General features: G+C 40.3%; 1 protein-coding gene and 1 pseudogene across 2 annotated transcripts in view; one reads left to right on the top strand and one right to left on the bottom strand.

Annotated features, from left to right (window-relative positions):
* LOC108543056 (ADP-ribosylation factor-like protein 4A) overlaps positions 1-15407 on the top strand; it is a 61192-nt pseudogene extending 45785 nt beyond the window's left edge.
* Positions 1-20257, bottom strand: part of UBE2E1 (ubiquitin conjugating enzyme E2 E1) — an 87421-nt gene that overhangs the window by 52674 nt on the left and 14490 nt on the right. The gene's annotated exons all lie outside the window — the stretch shown is intronic.

Raw genomic sequence — 20257 nt, 5'->3', positions numbered from 1 at the left:
CAGAGCAAGACTCCGTCTCAAAAAATAAATAAATAAAATAAAAATAAAATAAAATAAAAAAATAAAAGATGATGTTTAAAGCAAAAACAGTAACAATATATTTTGGGGTTTATAACATGCAGAATAAAACATATGACAGTAACAGCACTAATGCTGGGAGGATTGCTAAGGGGTCACTGTGGGTGAAGGGGTATAATTATCATGTGAAGGCAGTCTGTGATAAGCTAAAGATGTATTCTATAAAGATGTATTCTAAAGCAACCACTAAAAAAAAAAAAAGAGTTATAGAGTTATAGCTAGTAATCCAACAGAGAAATTAATTAATATAAGATCATTAAAAAAAAAAACTCAACCCAAAAGCAAGCATGAAAAAAGGAAATACAAATAGGACAAATTGAAAATTAATTTATATCTAATTATATCAGGCCTGCCATGGTGATGGCTCACACCTGTAATCCCAGCACGCTGGGAGGCCAAGGCGGGCAGATCCCTTGAGCTCAGGAGTTTGAGAACAGCCTGGCCAACATGGGGAAAATCCGTCTCTACTAAAAATACAAAATTCAGCCAGGAGTGCTGGTGCATGCCTATAATCCCAGCTACTTGGGAGGCTGAGGCAGAAGAATCTCCTGAACTCTGGAGGGCAGAGGTTGCAGTGAGCTGAGATCAGGCCACTGTACTCCAGCCTGGGTGACAGGGCAAGACTCCATCTCAAAAAATAAAAATAAATAAATAAATCCAGTCATCAACAATAACATTAAATGTAAATGGTCTAACCATTCCAATTTAAAAGCAAAGACTGTCAGATTGGAAAAACAAGCAAGTCCCAATCATATGCTGTTTAAAAGAAACCGCCAGTCCAGGCATGGTGGTTCATGCCTGTAATCCCAGCACTTTGGAAGGCCAAGGAGGGAGGATCACTTGAGCCCAGGAGTTCAAGACTAGCTTGGGCAACATGGCGAAACATTCTCTACAGAAAGTTCAAAAATTAACCAGGTGTGGTGGCACATTTACAGTCCCAGCTACTTGGGAGGCTGAGGTAGGAGGATTACTTGAGCCCAGGAGGTTGAGGCTGCAGTGAGCTGTAATTGTGCCACTGCACTCTAGCCTGGGCAACAGAACAAGACCTTGTCTTGAAAAAATAATAATAATAAAAATGAAGAAAAGAAACCCCTATTATATATTTTGAAAGTCCTGTATCAGCTATCACTTATTAGATACTAACCAATGAAAAGAACTTCTTTGCAGAGCCTTAAAAGTATCAACTTGTTTTAATAAGCAATGCAGATTAGTGGACAAGAAGAAAGGGAAATTCCCAACAGCATGGTAAAGATTTCTCATTCTCAGTTCTCCATATTACCTGTCTACCTTCTATTAAAAGTTTGTAGTATTTAATTTTCCACATGCCAAAAGTTCCTCAAAAGATTGAAGGTGGTAAAAATGCTGCTTCTCAAAAAAAAACTCTTACTCAAACCAGATGTAGGCTAGTCCTCTAAAAAACAAAACACCAAAACCAATCAGCCAACCAAAGAAAACCTATCTCCAACGCTTTATAAAATGCAGCAAGAAGCTAGTAATTTTTAAAACATATCACATAATACATCTCAAATCCTCTGAATTTCAAACTGGAATCAGCCAAAGGCTAAAAATAAAAACACATAGCAAGTTGGACTGGGATGGTGCAGGCAACAGTTCCAAAATTCAGTCCCTCCTCTCTGCAGAAGAAAGCAAATGTATCACTAAATAGCTTACAGTTAACACATTACTATCTTTTTGAGACACCAGGATCCTGGGGATACTTAGAATTTTGAGAGCTTCTCAAGTATTAGTGGTGGGTTTGGAACACACTCCCTGGCTTAGGTCCTAAATCGAAACAGAGCACTCAAACTCCTGGGTTTTAATTCTGGCTCCCAAACTTTCTAGCTGTCTGATCACAGGCAAGTTACTTAACTTCTTTGTTTCAACTTCCTCACCTGTATAACTGAGGGAAAAATAACAGTATAACTTTTTTGTGAGTATTAGTGCTTACTGTGAGCCAGGCACTGTTCCAAGTGTTTTATATACATTTTAAATCCTAAAACTCTATGAGGTAGGCATTACTATCCCTATCTTACAGGTAAGGAAACAGAGTAGAGATTTATGTTCCTTCCCCCAAATCACATAGCTATTATGTGAGAGCTACGATTTTAACTCAGTCTGGTTCCAGAAGCTGCCATCTTACTCAACAGGCCAAACAAGTAACAAGCCACAGATTTCCCAAATTGCCATCTTTTCATGATAGACCATAAACTACTTAACAAGAGCTTTATCTTCATCATGAGTGATCCCACCATCTAGCGCAAAGAGAGCATAAACATCAATCATAGTCTGCTGAATGAATAGATTCCTGGGCATGATTCTGTCTGTCATATGTCATTTACTTTCACATGCCCCTAAGGGACAGGGTAGAGAGTATACAAAGGTTAAGAATCAGAAGAGCGATGTTCTATACCAACCATACCAGCCCTCGGCTGAGCCATTTTAGGGAAGTCACCTCACTTCCCTAGATCAGAGTGTGTTCATTTGTAAAATGAGGAACTGAACTAGTCTAAGTTCCCTCTCAGCTCTAAAATTTCCAAGAAAGCCAATGTCACTCTTTTGGAAAAAGAACAAAAGAGCTGCCTCACTGAAATACCTTGCAGTTTTCAGAGGAACATGCACATCTCTTCTACTGCTTACTTGAAATCCCTTACTCTAAGGGAGACTAAGGGCTCCAACAGAGTCTGAACCTAGTCTCTCCTGTTTATGCCTTCCCCAATACAGCACATGGCATGTGGAAGACATCTGATGTTTAATGAGTAAATACATTATAGGTGAAAACTTGTGAGCACTATGTGAAAAGAGAAACTCTTTTTTTATACAGCATTCTAAATCAGTTATTTCCTAAACTCATGAATGGACAGCTAATTTTACTAGCGGATGTTCATTTTAGATATTCCTATTAACTTTAGTTACAAAACTCTCTTATAAAGATTTATTCACAAGGCTTTTAAAATGCTTTAACTTCTTGCTGTTTCAATGCATTTCATCTATAGCCTAAACAGTTCTTGTTACAAATGTCCTATTTAACAGAAAAATTGTAATCTTAACAGCAAAAACTCAAAAAATTTTTTCTGAAATATATATCTTACCTGTGCCATAAACTAGATCATAAAAGCAGCAGCTGAAAAGAAGTTATTAGAAATAGCTTAAAACTCACAGGAAACAGACGCTAACTTTCCCTCCCTGCCTCCCCCTTTCCTAATGCCTTTAAATATAAAGCTACTACAGGTTGAAATGAACACTTTGAGGATTATTTATTAAGAATACCCAGAGAAATCTAATGCAGTCTCAATTCACCAGAGTTTTTCAAACAATAATGTGCAAATTGATACAGGTAAACCCCTGAGGTTTAACTTCTAATGTCTAAAAAAAGGGGGAGGAAGAGAGTTTCTAAAATTGATTCACTTTTTATTTTGAATAATTGATGATTTTATGTCATAAAAGCTTAGAAATTATTACCAGAGGTACACTGTATGTAAATTTTAAAATGTATACATTACTTTAAAAGTATACATTTAAAAGTATACATTATTTCCTTGGTTCTTACCTCTGACTTCTGAGTTTCGTTTTAATGCAGGTGTGGGAACCTGCCCTAGAGATGATTCCAATGGGATGGGGCCCCAGTGTGACTGTTTTTCGTTTTGATTTTGAGGCAGGTCTTGTTCTGTGGCTCAGGCTGGAGTGTACTGGCATGATCCTAGCTCACTCAGCCTCGACCTCCTGGGCTCAAGTGATCTTCCAACCTCAGCCTCCCGAGTAGCTAGGACCACAGGTGTGCACCAGCACATCTAGCTAATTTTCAAATTTTTTGTAGACAGGATCTTGCTATATTGCCCAGGCTGCTCTTAAGCTCCTGGGCTCAAGCATTACTCCTGGCTCAACCTCCCAAATTGCTGGGATTACAAACAAGACCTACCCAACCTGGCCTGCATTTTTTTAAATATTACATGTAACTGAGATAGCAGCCAAGGTTGAGAACTACTTCATTAAACATTTAACAGTTAATGCTAGATTGCCCTCAAGTAGGTGCTCAGGTTAACTCAATATGTAAAACCTTAAAATGTTAAAATATTATACAATTAGTCCTGTATTTTTTTTTCTATGCTCTTATTCTCTATTTTAAACATTATCAATTTGAGCAGTGATTCCTCACGTTGCTTTTTATGCATTGCAGGGAATACCACGAGTCTTAAAACAAAATTTAGAATGAATTCATTTTAGTTTTAAATTTCCTCCAAAGTGGTTTCTCTCATTACATTAATATTTTAAGTTAAAAAATTTGTAGAACAAAACTGTAAAGAAAAACGATTAGCCAATTTCTCATCTCAAAGAGCTTTCCTAGTATTAAAGAGAGCATTGTAAGTTTTCTTTTTCCTTTTTTATTTTTAGAGATGGGGTCTCGCTCTGTCATCCAGGATGGAGTGCAGTGATGCAATCATAGCTCACTGCAGCCTCAAACTCCTGGGGTCAAGCAATGCTCCCATCTCAGCTCTCCGAAGCACTAAGATTACAGGCTTGAACCATGGCACCTGGCCTTTTTTTCATTTTTTAAATAAAAAGCTGCCAGGAGCATCTAGCAGTGCTGTTCAGGGAATAGAACTTGGAAAAAGCACAGGAGGAAGGGAGGTTAGAGACAAACATAGAAAAGCTACAGAGTAATGAGACACGCTACAGAGGTATGTGAGGAAGATGGGGGAGTTTTAAGTGGGCAAGTAGAACAATTAGACATATTTTAGAAAAATCATCCTAAATGGTGACAAACATTTGTCCTCTGAAGGAGAATTCGATGGGGGTTATTAGCTCTGATGTATGGATGAGAAAATAAAGCTGCTAGAGGTTAAGTGATCTGCCCAAGATTATAGTGCCATCAAGAGGCAGAGTTAAGACTTGAACTCACACTGGTGAGACTAAAATCCAAGCTTTTATTACAGCAAAGAAAACTGTATGACTATCACCAATGAGCTGTAAAAGGCCTTGTCCAAAGACACTTCAAAAAATGTTTTAAATAATGGACCAAGAGTTAACCTGTTGAAGTTTTATTTTATTTATTTTTATTTACTTTTTACCACAAGGCTTTTCTGCATTGTTGAAATTTTCTGATACAAAACTTCTGGCATCTTTTTATTTGTATTTTTGAGACAGGGCTGGAGTGCAGCGGTACAAACACGGCTCACTGTAGTGTCAACTTGTCGGGCTCAAGTGATCCTCCCACCTCAGCCTCTTGAGTAGCTGGGACTACAGGCACATGCCACCATGCCCAGCTCATTTCCTAAATTATCTGTAGAGATTGGGTCTCGCTGTGTTGCTCAGGTTTGTCCTGAACTTCTAGCCCCAAGAAATCCTCCTGCCTTGGGCTCCCAAAGCGCTGGGATTACAGGCATAAGCCATCACGTCCAGCCACTTTTGGCATTTTAAATAAACCTCATTTCTTCACAGTCGTGCTTATAATTTTCTTTACACAGACAACAAAATTTGCTGTAAAATACAAGAAATTATCTTCTCTCTAGCTTTGCTAACATTACCACTGCTTTCCAACATCCTGTTCACCTGCATTTAATACTCTGTTTACTGCTATGACATGGCTTTCAGACCCTCATGTGGCTTTCTGAATCAGTGTTTATTTGTATCTTCCAACCTGACTATTAATATTCTAAAATGGAGAAAACAATTTATCTAAAATAATAAAACAAATTAAATTCATTAATGTAGCGGCTTCCAAAGGTGCCTAGGAAACAAATGGTTCCCTAGTGAGAAAGTCTATTAAATTCTTACTTTCAAATATATGACTATCAAATAGTTCACTGTCAAGAAAGGCACATACCACATACTAATCATTTTTTAAGGTTAGGAACAAGCAACACAAACTCGTATTTTAAAAATGCAAAATAAAAAATATCTCCATTTTATACTCTATTGAGAGGTAAGTTAATGGAAAATAAAAGGAAGTGCTAAGAGACAACTATATAGAGACTGAGGAAAAATGGGAGAAAAGGGACAAAAATTGAAAATTGACCAAAAGGTGTGGTGTTATATAGTTAAAATTAACTTGAATACTTTATGTTTTTCTTTTTCTCCCTCTTCTTGAGACAGGGTCTCACTCTGTCGCCCAGGCTGGAATACAATGGCACAAACACAGCTCACTGCAGCGTCAGTCTCCTGGGCTCAAGCAATCTTCCTGCCTCAGCCTCCCAAGTACGTGGGATTATAGGCACACCACCACACCTGGATTATTTTTTGAAATTTGTTTTGTAGAGATAGGGTTTCACCATGTTGCTCAGGTTGGTCTCGAACTCCTGGACTCAAGCAATCCACCCACCTTAGCCTACCAAAGTGCTGAGATTACAGGTGTGAGTCACCACATCCCTGTATTTTTCTTTTTTTGAGACAAAGTCTCACTCTGTTAACCAGGCTGGAGCACAGTGGCAATATCTTGGCTCACTGACACCTTTGTCTCCCGGGTTCAAGTGATTCTCTCTCGGCTCACTACAACCTCTACCCACTGAGTTTGTCTCTCTCTGCCGACTGCAACCTCTGCTTCCCGGGTTCAAGAGAGTCTCCTGCCTCAGCCTCCTGAGTAGCTAGGATTACAGGTGCCCACCACCACGCTTGGCTAATTTTTGTACTTTTAGTAGAGATGGGGTTTTGCCATGGTGACCAGGCTGGTCTCGAACTCCTGAGCTCAGATGATCTGTCCACCTTGGCCTCCCAAAGTGCTGGGATTACAGGCGTGAGCCACTGCACCCGGCCCCCAACACCTCTATATTTTTCTTTACATGTCTTTTCCTTCTGGGAAAAACACAGTCCCTTCTCCTTTATTAAAAATGCATATTATCAGCTGGGCGCGGTGGCTCATGCCTGTAATCCCAGCACTTTGGGAGGTCAAGGTGGGTGGATCACGAGGTCAGGAGATCAAGACCATCCTGGCTAACATGGTGAAACCCCGTCTCTACTAAAAAAACCCCCAAAAATTAGCCAGGCATGGTGGCGGGCGCCTGTAGTCCCAGCTACTCGGGAGGCTGAGACAGGAGAATGGCGTGAACCCAGGAGGTGGAGCTTGCAGTGAGCTGAGATCGCGCCACTGCACTCCAGCCTGGACGACATAGCGAGATTCCGTCTCAAAAAAAAAAAAAAAAAAGTATATTCTCTTCCAACAGGTCAACTATTTGTATCCAAGTCATTCCCTGAACAATGATCAGAAGCTGAATTCTATTTTTATTTCTCTTTTGGGAAAATTATTCATTTGCTCTTTCATTCATTCACAGCAAAAACGTTTGAGCAGTTACTGTTTTCTAAGCCCTGTGCTAGATGGCTGACACGATCCGTATGCTCACAGAGCTTAAGAGTATTGAACAAACTCAAAAAACCAATTCTTAAAGCTAAATAAATGACTAAGTTTTCTTCCTTTAGAAAAAAGTATTTGGCTGGGCATGGTGGCTCATGCCTGTAACCTCAGCACTTTGGGAGGCTGAGGTGGGCTGATCACCTGAGCTCAGGCATTCGAGACCAGTCTGGCCAACATAGTGAAACCCTGTCTCTACAAAAAAAATACAAAAATTATCTAGGCACAGTGGCAGGTGCCTGTAATTCCAGCATTTCAGAGGCTGAGGCAGGAGAATGGCTTCAACCTGGAAGGCAGAGGTTGCAGTGAGCTGAGATCGCACCACTGCATTCCAGCCTGGGCAACAGAGTGACACACTGTCTCACAAAAAAGAAAAAAAAAGAAATACAAAACCTAGCTGGGTGTGGTAGCACACGCCTGTAGTCCTATCTACTTAGGAGACTAAGGTGGGAAGGGATCACCTGAGCCTGGGACATCAAGGCTGCAGTGAGCCATGATCACACCACTGCACTCCAGCCTGGGCAACAGAGTGAGACCCTGTCTCAAAAAAGAAAAGAAAAGAAAAGAAAAAAAAAGTATTCATTTTGTTAAATATTTTGTAAAACTAGCTCCCAATATTAGTGTCATCTGGAACCTTTCACTTTGATTAACAAAATAGCTGACTGATCCAGAACTCAATTAAGTCAGACTAACCGGTCCCTCACCCAAGAGTTTTACAACTGGCCAAAAGTAAGTTTCTCTCTGGGTGCCTGTGGTCATGTTCTTCAGGCAGGCTGTGGGCAGCCAGCAGCAATCTGCAATGTGAGAAAAAATAAAGCGCACTTGCAGAGAGAAGCAGAGACGTGAGTTGGAAAGAATTCCTGGTTTCTGTTGTTTCCGATATCCAGAACATTTCAGTTCTTGGATTATCAGACACACACTCAAATATCCCTTTAATATTATTTTTATTTAAATGAATTAATTAGACTGCTATTACCTGCAACATAAAGAGTCTTAGCTAATAATAAACAGTGGTACCAGAATGACTAATTCTTTCCAAAGTACAGTGGTTGAGTACAGGCCCTGAAACCAGACCACGTGGGTTCTTCTGGCTTCTCCAATTACTAAGCTGCATATAACCTTAACGTTGATTTCATAATCTGTGAAATGGGAATACGTGACCACCAACAGGAATGGTTTAAGTTTTAAATGAGTTTCTAACGTTCAAAGTCCTTAGAACAAAGCCTGACCCATAGTTAAGAGCGCAACAGAAGTTAGCTATCACCACCACCTCGAAGGGGGATCTATATTCTACCATATACTGATTTGCTGATCTTTCAATGAGATCACTCATCTGGCTTGACACATTCCCTACTGCATAGAGAGCATCGACAGGGCCACTCTTAAACAGGGACAGGTTCCACATCTGGGTGAATCAAGAAGAGTAATAAGGGAGAGAGACAAAAAGTAGTGCTGGATTATCCACAGCTCCAAGCATCACACTGTTCTCTTGTAAGGAGCTTCTACACAACCAAAACCCCAAACCTGCCCCCACCCCAATATTGAGTCACAGTGCTCTTCTTTTGATGCTGTTGGTTTTATAAGCCTAAGGATTTTTATGCATTTTAGATCCAACAGATGACTTCAGCTTCTCAAAAAAAAACAAAACAAAACAAAACAAAACCCACTCCCGACTGGCATAACTCTTCAAATCCTTTATTATTTGTAATTTTATTTTGTGTGTGATGGGGTAGGGCAAAAGATGAAGACTGCTCACCTTTGTGAACCCTGAATCTATTTATAATAATGATTGAGACTCCCTCTATCTACCCCATGGTCTTGTCGGGGGATATTATAAAGGGCCAGAGTAAATTAAACACCATCCTAAAAGGCTACTTAACTAGAAGCAAGCATGTCCCAGAGATGAAGCACATGCATGTAAGAATTAGAGGATCCTAAAGAACCAGGAAGTAGTTAAAAAAAAAAAAAGGAAAATAATATATGCATGATTTTCCAAAGATATTTTCTTGACAAAGTATCTTTTAAATTATTCTAGAGCCAAAATTCCAGGCGTAGCTAGCTAGGTAATAAGAAGGAGTGGGGGAAGGGGGAGGAAGGGAAATACGCGGCATACCCATATCCTGACAATGCCAGGGCTTCTCGATAGGAATTCTGAAATAGCAGCAAACTCCTCAAGAACCCAGGCCAAAGAGAGTCAATCAATCCATGCTCATCAGCTCACCAATGTGCTGAAGGCTTTCTCCTTTTCTTTTATCTGCTTCTCTTTCAGACATCTCTTATTTATAGAAAACAGCGAGCTAAGCCTGAGGGGAAAACCAAAGTCCCCATGTCTAACCTCTCTTCTAGACCCCTTTCCTTTCTCAGTTCCTCTTTCCTTTCTCCTTCTCTTATTAGCTCGACCTCAACCTTTTCCTTGGACTCCCTAAATCTGTAAACTTTCCCACTTCAGCACTTTTCTGGGAGAGGGGCAGGTATGGGGACTCAGGCTACTGGTAAACCCAGTGCTTTGGGAGAAGGACTGCTTGAGACCAGGAGTTTGAGACCAGTCCAGGCAACACAGCAAGATCCCACCTCTCCAAAAAATTTAGAAAACAGCTGGGGCTGAGTGTGGTGATTCACACCTGTAATCCCAGCACGTTGGAAGGCTGAGGCAGGAGGATCATTTGAGCTTAGGAGTTCCCGACCAGCCTGGGCAACATAGTGAGATCTTGTCTCTAAAGAAATTTAAAAAGCTGGACTTTGTGGAGTGTACCTGTTGTCCCAGCTACTTAGGAGGCTGAGGTGGGAAGACTGCTTGACCCTAGGAGTTCAAGGCTGCAGTGAGCTATGATCACGCCATTGCATTCCAGCCTAGGCAACAAAGCGAGGCCCTGTCTTTTTTTTTTTTTGAGGCCCTGTCTAAAAAAAAAAATCCTCCATCTTACCAAAAATAAGAACTTATTTTCAAGAATCAAAGAAAAAAATAAAAAATACAAGACGGAGAAACTGCCCCTTCTGCAACTGCCACCCTCTAGCTACAGCTACAGCTTGTCGGAACCACTGGAGGGCTTTTATTTTTCACCCCAAATTTGCTAATCTCTCCTTCCATCCACCTGTCTACTGAAAGTAAACCCGTTACTTATTGATGGGCATTTTCCCTCTTCCTTAGGTGTGCTGGGACAGGGACAAGCCTGGAAATCACGACTAGAATGTGAGACAAATCTAAGGAAAACACTGAAATCACATAAGGGTTAGATGAAATGGAATTATGATAAAAATTATAAACAAATTTACATCTTAGGTCATTAACGAACTTTCATATAATGCCTTGTTCAGTAGCTATGTAATGTTTATTTTATGTTGACAGCATCTATCACACTTTTGTATCTCCAGATGATCTAATTCAGTGCTATGCACACACAGACCCACATAAATGCTCAGCTTGTAATTTGAGTCAAATAAAAGTTTTCCTTTATTTTGGAATATTTACCAGTGCTAGCTGAAGCAGTTGCTAGTAAAGGCACTGGAGTTGATACATATAGATAGAAGTTACTTTTGCAATAAAACATTAGAGTCACCATCAGAATAGAAGACTTGAAAAATTTTATTTGACTCAAAACAAAGTCTCACTCTGTTGCCAGGCTGGAGTGCAGTGGCGTAATCCTGGCTCACTGCAACCTCCCCCTCCCGGGTTCAAGCCATTCTCCTGCCTCAGCCTCCTGAGTAGCTGAGATTACAGGCACGCGCCACCATGCCCAGCTAATTTTTGTATGTATAGTAGAGACGGGGTTTCACCATGTTGGCCAGGATGGTCTCGATCTCTTGACCTTGTGATCCACCAGTCTTGGCCTCCCAAAATGCTGGGATTACAGGTATGAGCCACCACGCCCAGCCTGAGTCAAATAAAATGTTTCAAGTCTTCTGTTTTGATGGTGACTCTAACCTTTACCAGCAATTGCTTCAACTAGCACTGGTAAATATTCAAATAATGATCCCATTTTCTCATAGATTTAAATATCTTACTTTTTAATCACTATGTATACTGTGTATCTTCTCAAAAATTAAGCCTATATTTAAAATGTTATGAATATTACATTTACATACAATATAGAAATTCATCTTTTTACACAATGAAAGATTAAAACACACTGTATTCATGATTTCATTGCTTCAGCCTACATATTTCTGTGATCGATGGTAACATCTAAACGAACTAACCGGTAACATTTATACAACTACTACTAAATGCTGTACTTTATTTCAGTAATCATTCCTACTTTTTAGGCATCTTCTGGTATTAGGTACAAGAAACAAAAATAATCATATTTTTAAAAAACTCGGTCTTGACAGAGTGACAAACACAAATGACCGTAACTGAATGTGATACATGTTTTAAAGAGGTATGTATTTACAGTGCCCTGGGACACAGATGGGAGCTGTGTGGAGTGAGTCATTTTATCTGAGCTTTGAAAATAAAAGGAAAGAAGTTGGGAGAGAGAACTTGCTAGGGGCATACTAAAACAGCAAGTTACAGAGAGAGGAAATAAGATGAGAATATAAAAGCTGGGATCAGGTTGTAAGGGATCTGAATATTACATAAAGATTTTGGGCACTTAAGTCTAAGGGCAGTTGGGACCTTAGATTTTTAAACAAAAGAATATAATAATTAAATCTACACTGGAGAACAAGTAGAGGTAGATGGCAATTCCAATGAAAAATATCAGCGGCAATGTTATAAAATAAGCCTCTTTTAAATTTAAATACAGCTCTGCATATGAGTAAAATTTAACGTCAACAACTCAAAGGAAGGTCTGTAATTCATAAAGCCACTATAAGAGGCAGTAGAGCATAATAGTTAGTCTTTGAAGGCTAGGGCCTAAATACCAGCTTCTCCACTTAAGAGCCTAGTGACCCTGGGCAAGGTACTTAAGTATTTTAAGGCTCTCTTTCCTCATTTATAAAACGAGAATAACAATCATATTGACATACTTAATAAAGTTAGCTGTTATTATTAAAACTTTATCCTATTTTAAAATCTCCACAGCATAGTGTGAAGCAAAAAGAAACTAAGCTAAAATTTGTATAGTAAATCTGAAGAGCTGTCCAGAATATCATAAATCAGGCTTTCTACTGTTCCTTCATTATTTTGTATAAAGTGAATGAACACCCAGAATACTGGATATATTCATGCATTCATATCATTTTAGAATGACCAAAATTCACCCCAAAGCCAAATACAAAATACAGGATTTGTGTGTGTGTGCGTGTGTGTGTGTTTTGTTTTGTTTTTTATTATTTGGTGGTTTTTCCCTTTGGGCAAATAGCCATGTTTTGTCTGCATTGAAATTTTGTCCCTTTAAGAATTGTGAATAACTTTTTATAATGGATAAGTGAAAAAAAATTTCCTAAGGGCCCTTTTCTTAGCTGTTTATTAGCGGGGAGGAGGGGGAGTCATGAGAAACTGGTCCTTTAGCAAGACAAATGAATGACCCTTCTGCAAGAAATCATGTAATTTCTTATCAGTGCAACCCAAAAACCTCCTGGCAACAGTTTAAGATATGCTAGAATTACATTTCATTTTATAAGTCATTTTATAGCATATATATCAAAAGGGATTTAGTACCTAAAGTTTAAAATACATGTCTAAGAATGATTACACTGCTACTCCAATCTCTTCATTAGCTTTATTACTTGTGTTTAGACCTCCCCTTCAGAACAGTTCAGCTATCATTAACAAAAAACTACGAAAAAATTACAACTCCACAAAAGTATCTACCAAATCAAGAAAACTGGAAAGCATTCTCCCTCCATAGTCCTATCACAGGTTTGGGGCTTCACACCGTAGAGATAAATCTTTTAGGTATCACAGATAATCAAGTGAGGGCTGGGAGGAGTTCTGGCAAGCTGCCTCCCAGACTGCTGAGGTTCCCTGTTTCCAAGGTGCCCAACTCTCCTAGCTTCCCTGCTGTGTCATTTGCTGTTGTCGGTCTGAAGAAGGAGGAAGCCAAACTCTCGATGCTTCCCTATTGCCAGACTCAGGCTGTCTTCACTTCAGGTGAACAGCCAGGAACCAAGGCAAGTACGCTACAAAGACAACTAAGTTGTTTCTGTTAGCTTTAAATACTACGTATGCATTACAAACATTCACACTTCATCCAACCTTTATGGCAAGACCAGCTGAGTAATGCTAGACTTCCTTTCACTGGTTGAGACACCGATTTTTGGTAACATGTCTTCAGGTTTTGCAAAATGTCTAGATTTGTTAAATACACAGATATCTAGATATAATAGAACTGTTACATAAAGGCCAGTAAAACTGCATATAATGCCAAAAAAAGTTTTACAGAGTATCTGCATAACCTCTTTTTTTTTTTTTGAGGCGGGGTCTTGCTCTGTCGCCCAGGCTGGAGTGCAGTGGCGCAATCTCGGCTCACTGCAAGCTCCGCCTCCAGGGTTCACACCATTCTCCTGTCTCAGCCTCCCGAGTAGCTGGGACTACAGGCGCCCACCACCATGCCCGGCTAATTTTTTGTATTTTTAGTAGAGATGGTGTTTCACCGTGTTAGCCAGGATGGTCTGGATCTCCTGACCTCGTGATTCGCCCGCCTGGGCCTCCCAAAGTGCTGGGATTACAGGCGTGAGCCACCGCGCCTGGCCAACCTCTGTTTTCTAATATAATTTTTTCAAAACACTGAACAGAATCCTAATTTTTTTTTTAAATGAGGATCTATGTTGCCCAGGTTGGAGTGCAATGGCTACTCACAGGTGCAATCACAGTACACACCACAGCTTCAAACTCCCAGCCTTGAGTGATCCTCCAGCCTCAGTCTCCTAACAGCTGGGGATATAGGCATGCCTGACTGCACCCGCCTTCTCTCTTTTCATGAGTAGGAAATTTTATGTGAGGTATTCTCCAAGTACCTGGTATTTCACTCCTCCATTTAAAGCTCTCCCATGGCTTTCTACTGAAATTTGAATAAAATCTGACCCCTGCCTACCTCACTGCCTGCCACTCTCATCCTCATTCACTATGTCCAGCCACACTGCCCTACCCCACTCAGCACCTTTCTATCTGCTGTCCTTCAGCCTCAAATGCCCTTCTCATGGTTGGGTCCTTGTCATCATTCAGGGTCATTTCCCCAATGTGGCACCAACCAATGTCCCAACCTGCCCAGTTACTCACTAAACCATTTTACTCTATTTTAATTTCTTGGTACTGTTTTCTGAAATTACTTTTGTACATTGTTTCTTTTACTGTACCTCCCCCTATATGAATAAAACTTCCACGAGTTCAGAGACAGTGTCTTTTCTGCTGCTGTATCTTCAGTACCTGGCACAACAGTAAATGCCCAATAAATATTAGAATGAATGACTGAACATAATGAGGAGCCACTGGTTGTAACTGCATCTTAAGTCAAAGGGCCAAAAAGTGGAATAAGCCAGGGCAGGCACAGACCAAAGCACCGCCAGTGTTGTCAATGATTTGTACTGCTCAGCCTAGGTCACAAGTAAACAGGCAGAGAAACACAGGTGGGGCAGGTTGGAGACTGCCCTGCCCACCCCAGCTGAGTCACTGACAACCATGCCAGGTCTGAATACACTTGCAAAACTAGGAGTAAGATTTAACTGGAACAAACAAAAATCTCTTATTAGTATGGACAATCCTCATGATGCAAATGATGTGTGTGTAGCATGTTACACATTTTTAAAATTAATTCAAGAAATATAAGTACTAATCCTACGAGGTTCGGCATATACTTGTTGGGGAATTAGTCATACTTTTGAAGTTCAGCCCCATAATAACTGATACATACAGTCTGGGTACACAAAATCTTATCTCCTCCTTGAAAAGTCAAGTGTCACAAACTGTTTTCTGGCTTAAGTTAGCACTGTCCACAAGAAATTTCTGAGAAAACTTCACCGAACTGACTAACTTTTTTTCTTTTTCTTAAGGGAGCAGGAACGGGAGGAAGCACACCAGAATGGGACAAAGTCAGAAATGCACACGTAAACTGACAAGATTTCAACCAGAAAGGAAAATGCAAATTCAGCCTGCAGGATTGTTATTAGGTATACTTAGATCCAACATAGCATTTCTTTCTAGGCATATTCAGGTCAAAGGACAATGAGTAAATGCTATCATCCTCAAACCTAGTGCTCCTTGAGGGGCTTGAAGGGTCTGAGAGGAGCTTCAGAACTGAAAGATGACTGCTTTTGGAGGGGGGCTTACATTCAGATAGAAAGTTCAAATCTTGGAAAGCAATAAAAATTGGACTATAACAAACCATTAACTAGAAAGATTTTAAGAGTGGCTCTGGAGAAATGAAAAGAGGAGAAAGTAAAACATAGTACCAGTCATCTGGAGACAGGATGCATAAAATTACTATCACTTTTTTCTCTGCTAAGTCATCAAAGAATGCCTTTCTTCACAAATTCGTTATCAATATATACACCTCACAATAAACAGGACACAGAGACACAGAAGGGAGCATCCGGTCCTTCCTAGGTCCAAATCTCCATAACAAATAAGTTTGGACTCCAAGATCTTAACAAGTTTTTACTTTTTTACCAAAATCATGTGTCTTAACTTGCTACAACATAGAATTTCCTCCCAATACAGGTAAATGTAAATAGTTACAGTAAAATGTAGAAGGAGAAATCCCCACATCTACATAGCATCCAGTAGTGTGGATGCAGAGAATGACAACAACTTCAAATTTCAGTTTTAACAAGAACTGTCTCCTCAATATATGATTTACTTTAGGAATGGTCCAAATCACTTGACAATGTTTACTTTGGATGTGAGAACATCTCAGAATACCAAGCTACAAAAAATAAATGTCTTTTCGGGGGTTACCAATCTCCCTAAAGGATGAAGTTAGTCATTCTGAGGACTTTCGGAGAGAGGGTTACTCAGAAAAAGGCCAAAGCAGTGTGATATACTAGCAAGTAGTATATGATGCTGCTAACTTTACTGCCAGTCTCTGCACACACATTACTATAATCACTTAACATACATTTGTTCTGAAATATTTACTTAGGTTAGAGGAAAGGTATCTTTCACGTTTATAAAAAATCCTCCTGGGTGCTTGTAATAAAACAAATGTTTTCTTTTAGGGTCTTTTTCTCTGCTAAGTCAACAATCTCCTTTTATTTAGGATAAATGTGTTGTAGCAAAGTCTGCTAAGAAATAAATTTTTATAACACCAATTCTAATAAATTACCTTAAAAATTGAGATGCACTCCCACAGAGGAGGAAAGGCTGTAAGTGGTAGTAGGAACAATTTAAATTACTTGTGCAGCAAAATTCCTATGTAGCCAAAACATTTGTGGTTCCACATATTATTTGTTGCTTTTCTCTGGCAGTACAGTACCTAATGCTTTTGTGATTCCAACTAATTACTCTCTGAATTAGAAGAATGATTCCTAATCCTAAAACTTTCTTAATTCTACCCTCAATTATCAAGTTAAGCGGGACCAAGAGTATTTGGCATAATCTGAAACACATTATTAAGACACAGTCAGTGGACAATTAAAAATATAATGCTTATATGATGCTTTAAGAGTTCTAGGTTAGCCAATGTAAAGCATTAACATAACAGCCCATATTAAAAGGACAAGAAACAGGCTGGGCACAGAGGCTCATGCCTGTAATCCCAGCACTTTGGGTGGCCAAGGCAGGTGGATCACAAGGTCAGGAGTTGGAGACCAGCCTGGCCAACATGGTGAAACCCCATCTCCACTAAAAATACAAAAATTAAGCGGGCGTGGTGGTGCATGCCTGTAACCCCAGCTACTCAGGAGGCTGAGACGGGAGAATCGCTAGAACCCAGGAGGCAGAGGTTACAGTGAGCCAAGGCACTACTGCACTCCAGCCCAGGTGACAGAGCAAGGCTTCGTCTGTGGAAGGCAGGCAGTGGCGGGGGGGCGGGGCGGGGGCGGGATGAAAAACATTAAATATGATGAATAACTTATGCTGTGTTAAAAGTATATACATATAACCAACTCATTCTAGTGCATTCTCCAGCTTGAACAGAATACAAAAGGTCAATGCAAATCAAAGCATGTAAAACATTTTTAAGGATGGCAGCAGCAATTTACTGATTTTCCAATTTATCCAGTAGTTTCAAACCAAGTCTTGTAAACGAGATTCATCAAGATGTACTACATGAACCTGACATTATTTACTTGTAACATCCATAGTACAACGTTAACCTAAAGATTACAAAGGACTTGAATCTCGTAAAGTAGAAATTAACTTTTTTTGGTGAGGAAAGAGGGGAGATCAGAAAAAAAAATCCTTTGAGAATCCACTGAAAATGGTAGTAGGCCCTTTCCCCATCCTCCCCCCAAAATTATATATACCATGTTAAGAAATTCTGCCCGAAAGTGTAGAAAGTAGATAATACCACATCACTTTTCTGGATAAATACAATGAAATATTTTAACTAGGAAGAGTAATACAAGCAGATTTTCATTCCTTTTCCATTGTCTCTCCTCTAAACCAGGTTTGACATGTGAAGGTCACCAACAAACCTGGGGTAAAATCCAGTGGTCACTTGCTGGTCTTCATCTTTTTCTACTGCACAGCACCATTTCCCACTTGATCACTCTACCTCAAAACTTTCTGCTCCCTTCTTTTGTTTTTTTTTTTTTTTTTTTTTGAGACGGAGTCTGGCTCTGCCGCCCAGGCTGGAGTGCAGTGGCCGGATCTCAGCTCACTGCAAGCTCCGCCTCCTGGGTTTACGCCATTCTCCCGCCTCAGCCTCCCGAGTAGCTGGGACTACAGGCGCCCGCCACGTCGCCCCGGCTAGTTTTTTGTATTTTTTAGTAGAGACGGGGTTTCACCGTGTTAGCCAGGATGGTCTCGATCTCCTGACCTCGTGATCCGCCCGTCTCGGCCTCCCAAAGTGCTGGGATTACAGGCTTGAGCCACCGCGCCCGGCCTCTGCTCACTGCTTTCTAATACCACGCTCTCTTATTTTCCTTCTGTCTCCTTTGCTGGCTTTTCCTACTGTACACTTATAAATGCCAGATGCCTGAGTCTCCATCCTGGGCACTCTTCTCACGATGTCTTTCCTTTCTAGGAGAGATAAAGGCATTCCCAAGACACTCAAGAGCCTCTGTTTGGTAAGGTCTCCTTTGCAAATGTGTATGTATCTCAAACTCACAATATTCCTCAGAGCTCCAATTACCTATGTCTCACTTATTTTTGACACCTTCATTTGGATGCCTCATAGGAATAATTTCAAATCTATCAAGTCCAAAAAGGAGTCATTTCCACCCTGCCCTCATCTCCCCCGCCACCCACCACACGTGCACCCTACGGCCCTACTCTAGGCCTAGGAGTCTACCTCTCAGTAAAACATCACCATCCTCTAGCCAACTGCAAAAAAACACAGAAGCTTGGAGTCATTCTTGTTCCTATCCCTCATCTGTCACGTGCAATCCATCAACAGGTCTCTGTGTTCTACCCTATCTCCACTGCCACCACCTTAATCCTAGCTACCTGCACCAGCTAGCCTGAAATAGAGCAATACCCTCTTTTCTGGTTTCCCTTCCTCCGCTAGTGTCTTCCTTCCAGCTATTTTCCATGCAGCAGGGAGGGTGGGAAAAGCCTTTTAAAGCATTACTGAGAAAAATCCAAACTCTCTACTTACCACGGTTTACATAATCCAGCATCACCTGACTTGTCCCCGCCTCAGGGCCTGTTTTTACCTTCCCTCTGTCCCAGATGTCTTGTGGTACTTTTCACAAGACCATTTCCCTTCCTATCTTTTAGGTCTTTGACTACATGTCTTTGTAAGCCTTCTCTAGGTAACCCTCATACCTTCCCCAATTATTCTCCATCACTGCACTCTGTCAATTTCTTCCTACTAGTCATTACAAATTGTACTAATCCTTTTGCTTAGTTGCTGTTTGTATTGTCTACTAAAATTCAGGTTTCACAAGCCAGAGGCCAGGTCTGTTTTAGTCACCTACAGAACAATGCCTAGCACACAGCAGACACGCTAATGTTTTAAATGATTACAATCTGATCTACTCATGCTGCTGTCACATGCATAACAGTGCTTCATAATAATGCTGACTTTTTGAGCTGTATCACATCTGAAACTTTTCTCCAAGTAAGATCATCCCAAGTTACTCTGTTTGCTCTCATCTGTTTGAAAATGTGCCTCAATGCCTTTTTCTGTAGAATTTACTAGAGGCCCATCCCACATCAATTTTCCATCAATCAATTTAAATTAATACAAATGGCCAATGTACTGGCAGTACGGAAAATGATCATCATTTCAATGCTAGTAGACCCTACTAAGACTTCTCCATCATATTACTATTGAAAATTTAATAATGACTCAGATCACTACAGACAAGTCAGACGTGGCACCTGTGGCAAATCTGCCTTTGAATGCTATATAAGAGGGCTCTGCATTCACTTTGTCATATTGGGGTCAACATGTACTTTGGAAAGCAGACAGAATTCAGTTTTTAACTACTCTGTTAAAAGTATTAGTGAACAATACACTGCCCCAACGGTTTGCTGTCACTGTAGCAAAAACCCGGTGACAACTTAAATATGTTCTGTAGGTGAAAACCTTTGGCTTGTAAGATTTCCTGAGTGGGATGGGACATCAACTTGGCCTTCCAAAGGTTGATCATCTATGTAATGTGGCATGGACTCTACAAAGCAATCCATAATCAGTGCATATATATTTCAAGAAAAGAGCCATTAGCACACAGCAGAGTTCCTGGATTACGGTTCTCAAGCAGGGGCTTTGATGAGCTTTTAGCCTATAAAGGAGGAGGTTTCCCAGAGGATTAGAAGCATATTCTGACACCAGTTACTAGGTCTTTTGTTTC

The sequence above is a fragment of the Rhinopithecus bieti genome, unplaced genomic scaffold (genome assembly GCF_001698545.2).
Source record: "Rhinopithecus bieti isolate Rb0 unplaced genomic scaffold, ASM169854v2 scaffold_23460, whole genome shotgun sequence".
In the NCBI taxonomy this organism is placed as follows: Eukaryota; Metazoa; Chordata; class Mammalia; order Primates; family Cercopithecidae; genus Rhinopithecus; species Rhinopithecus bieti.
This window is presented reverse-complemented; position numbering and strand designations above follow the sequence as displayed.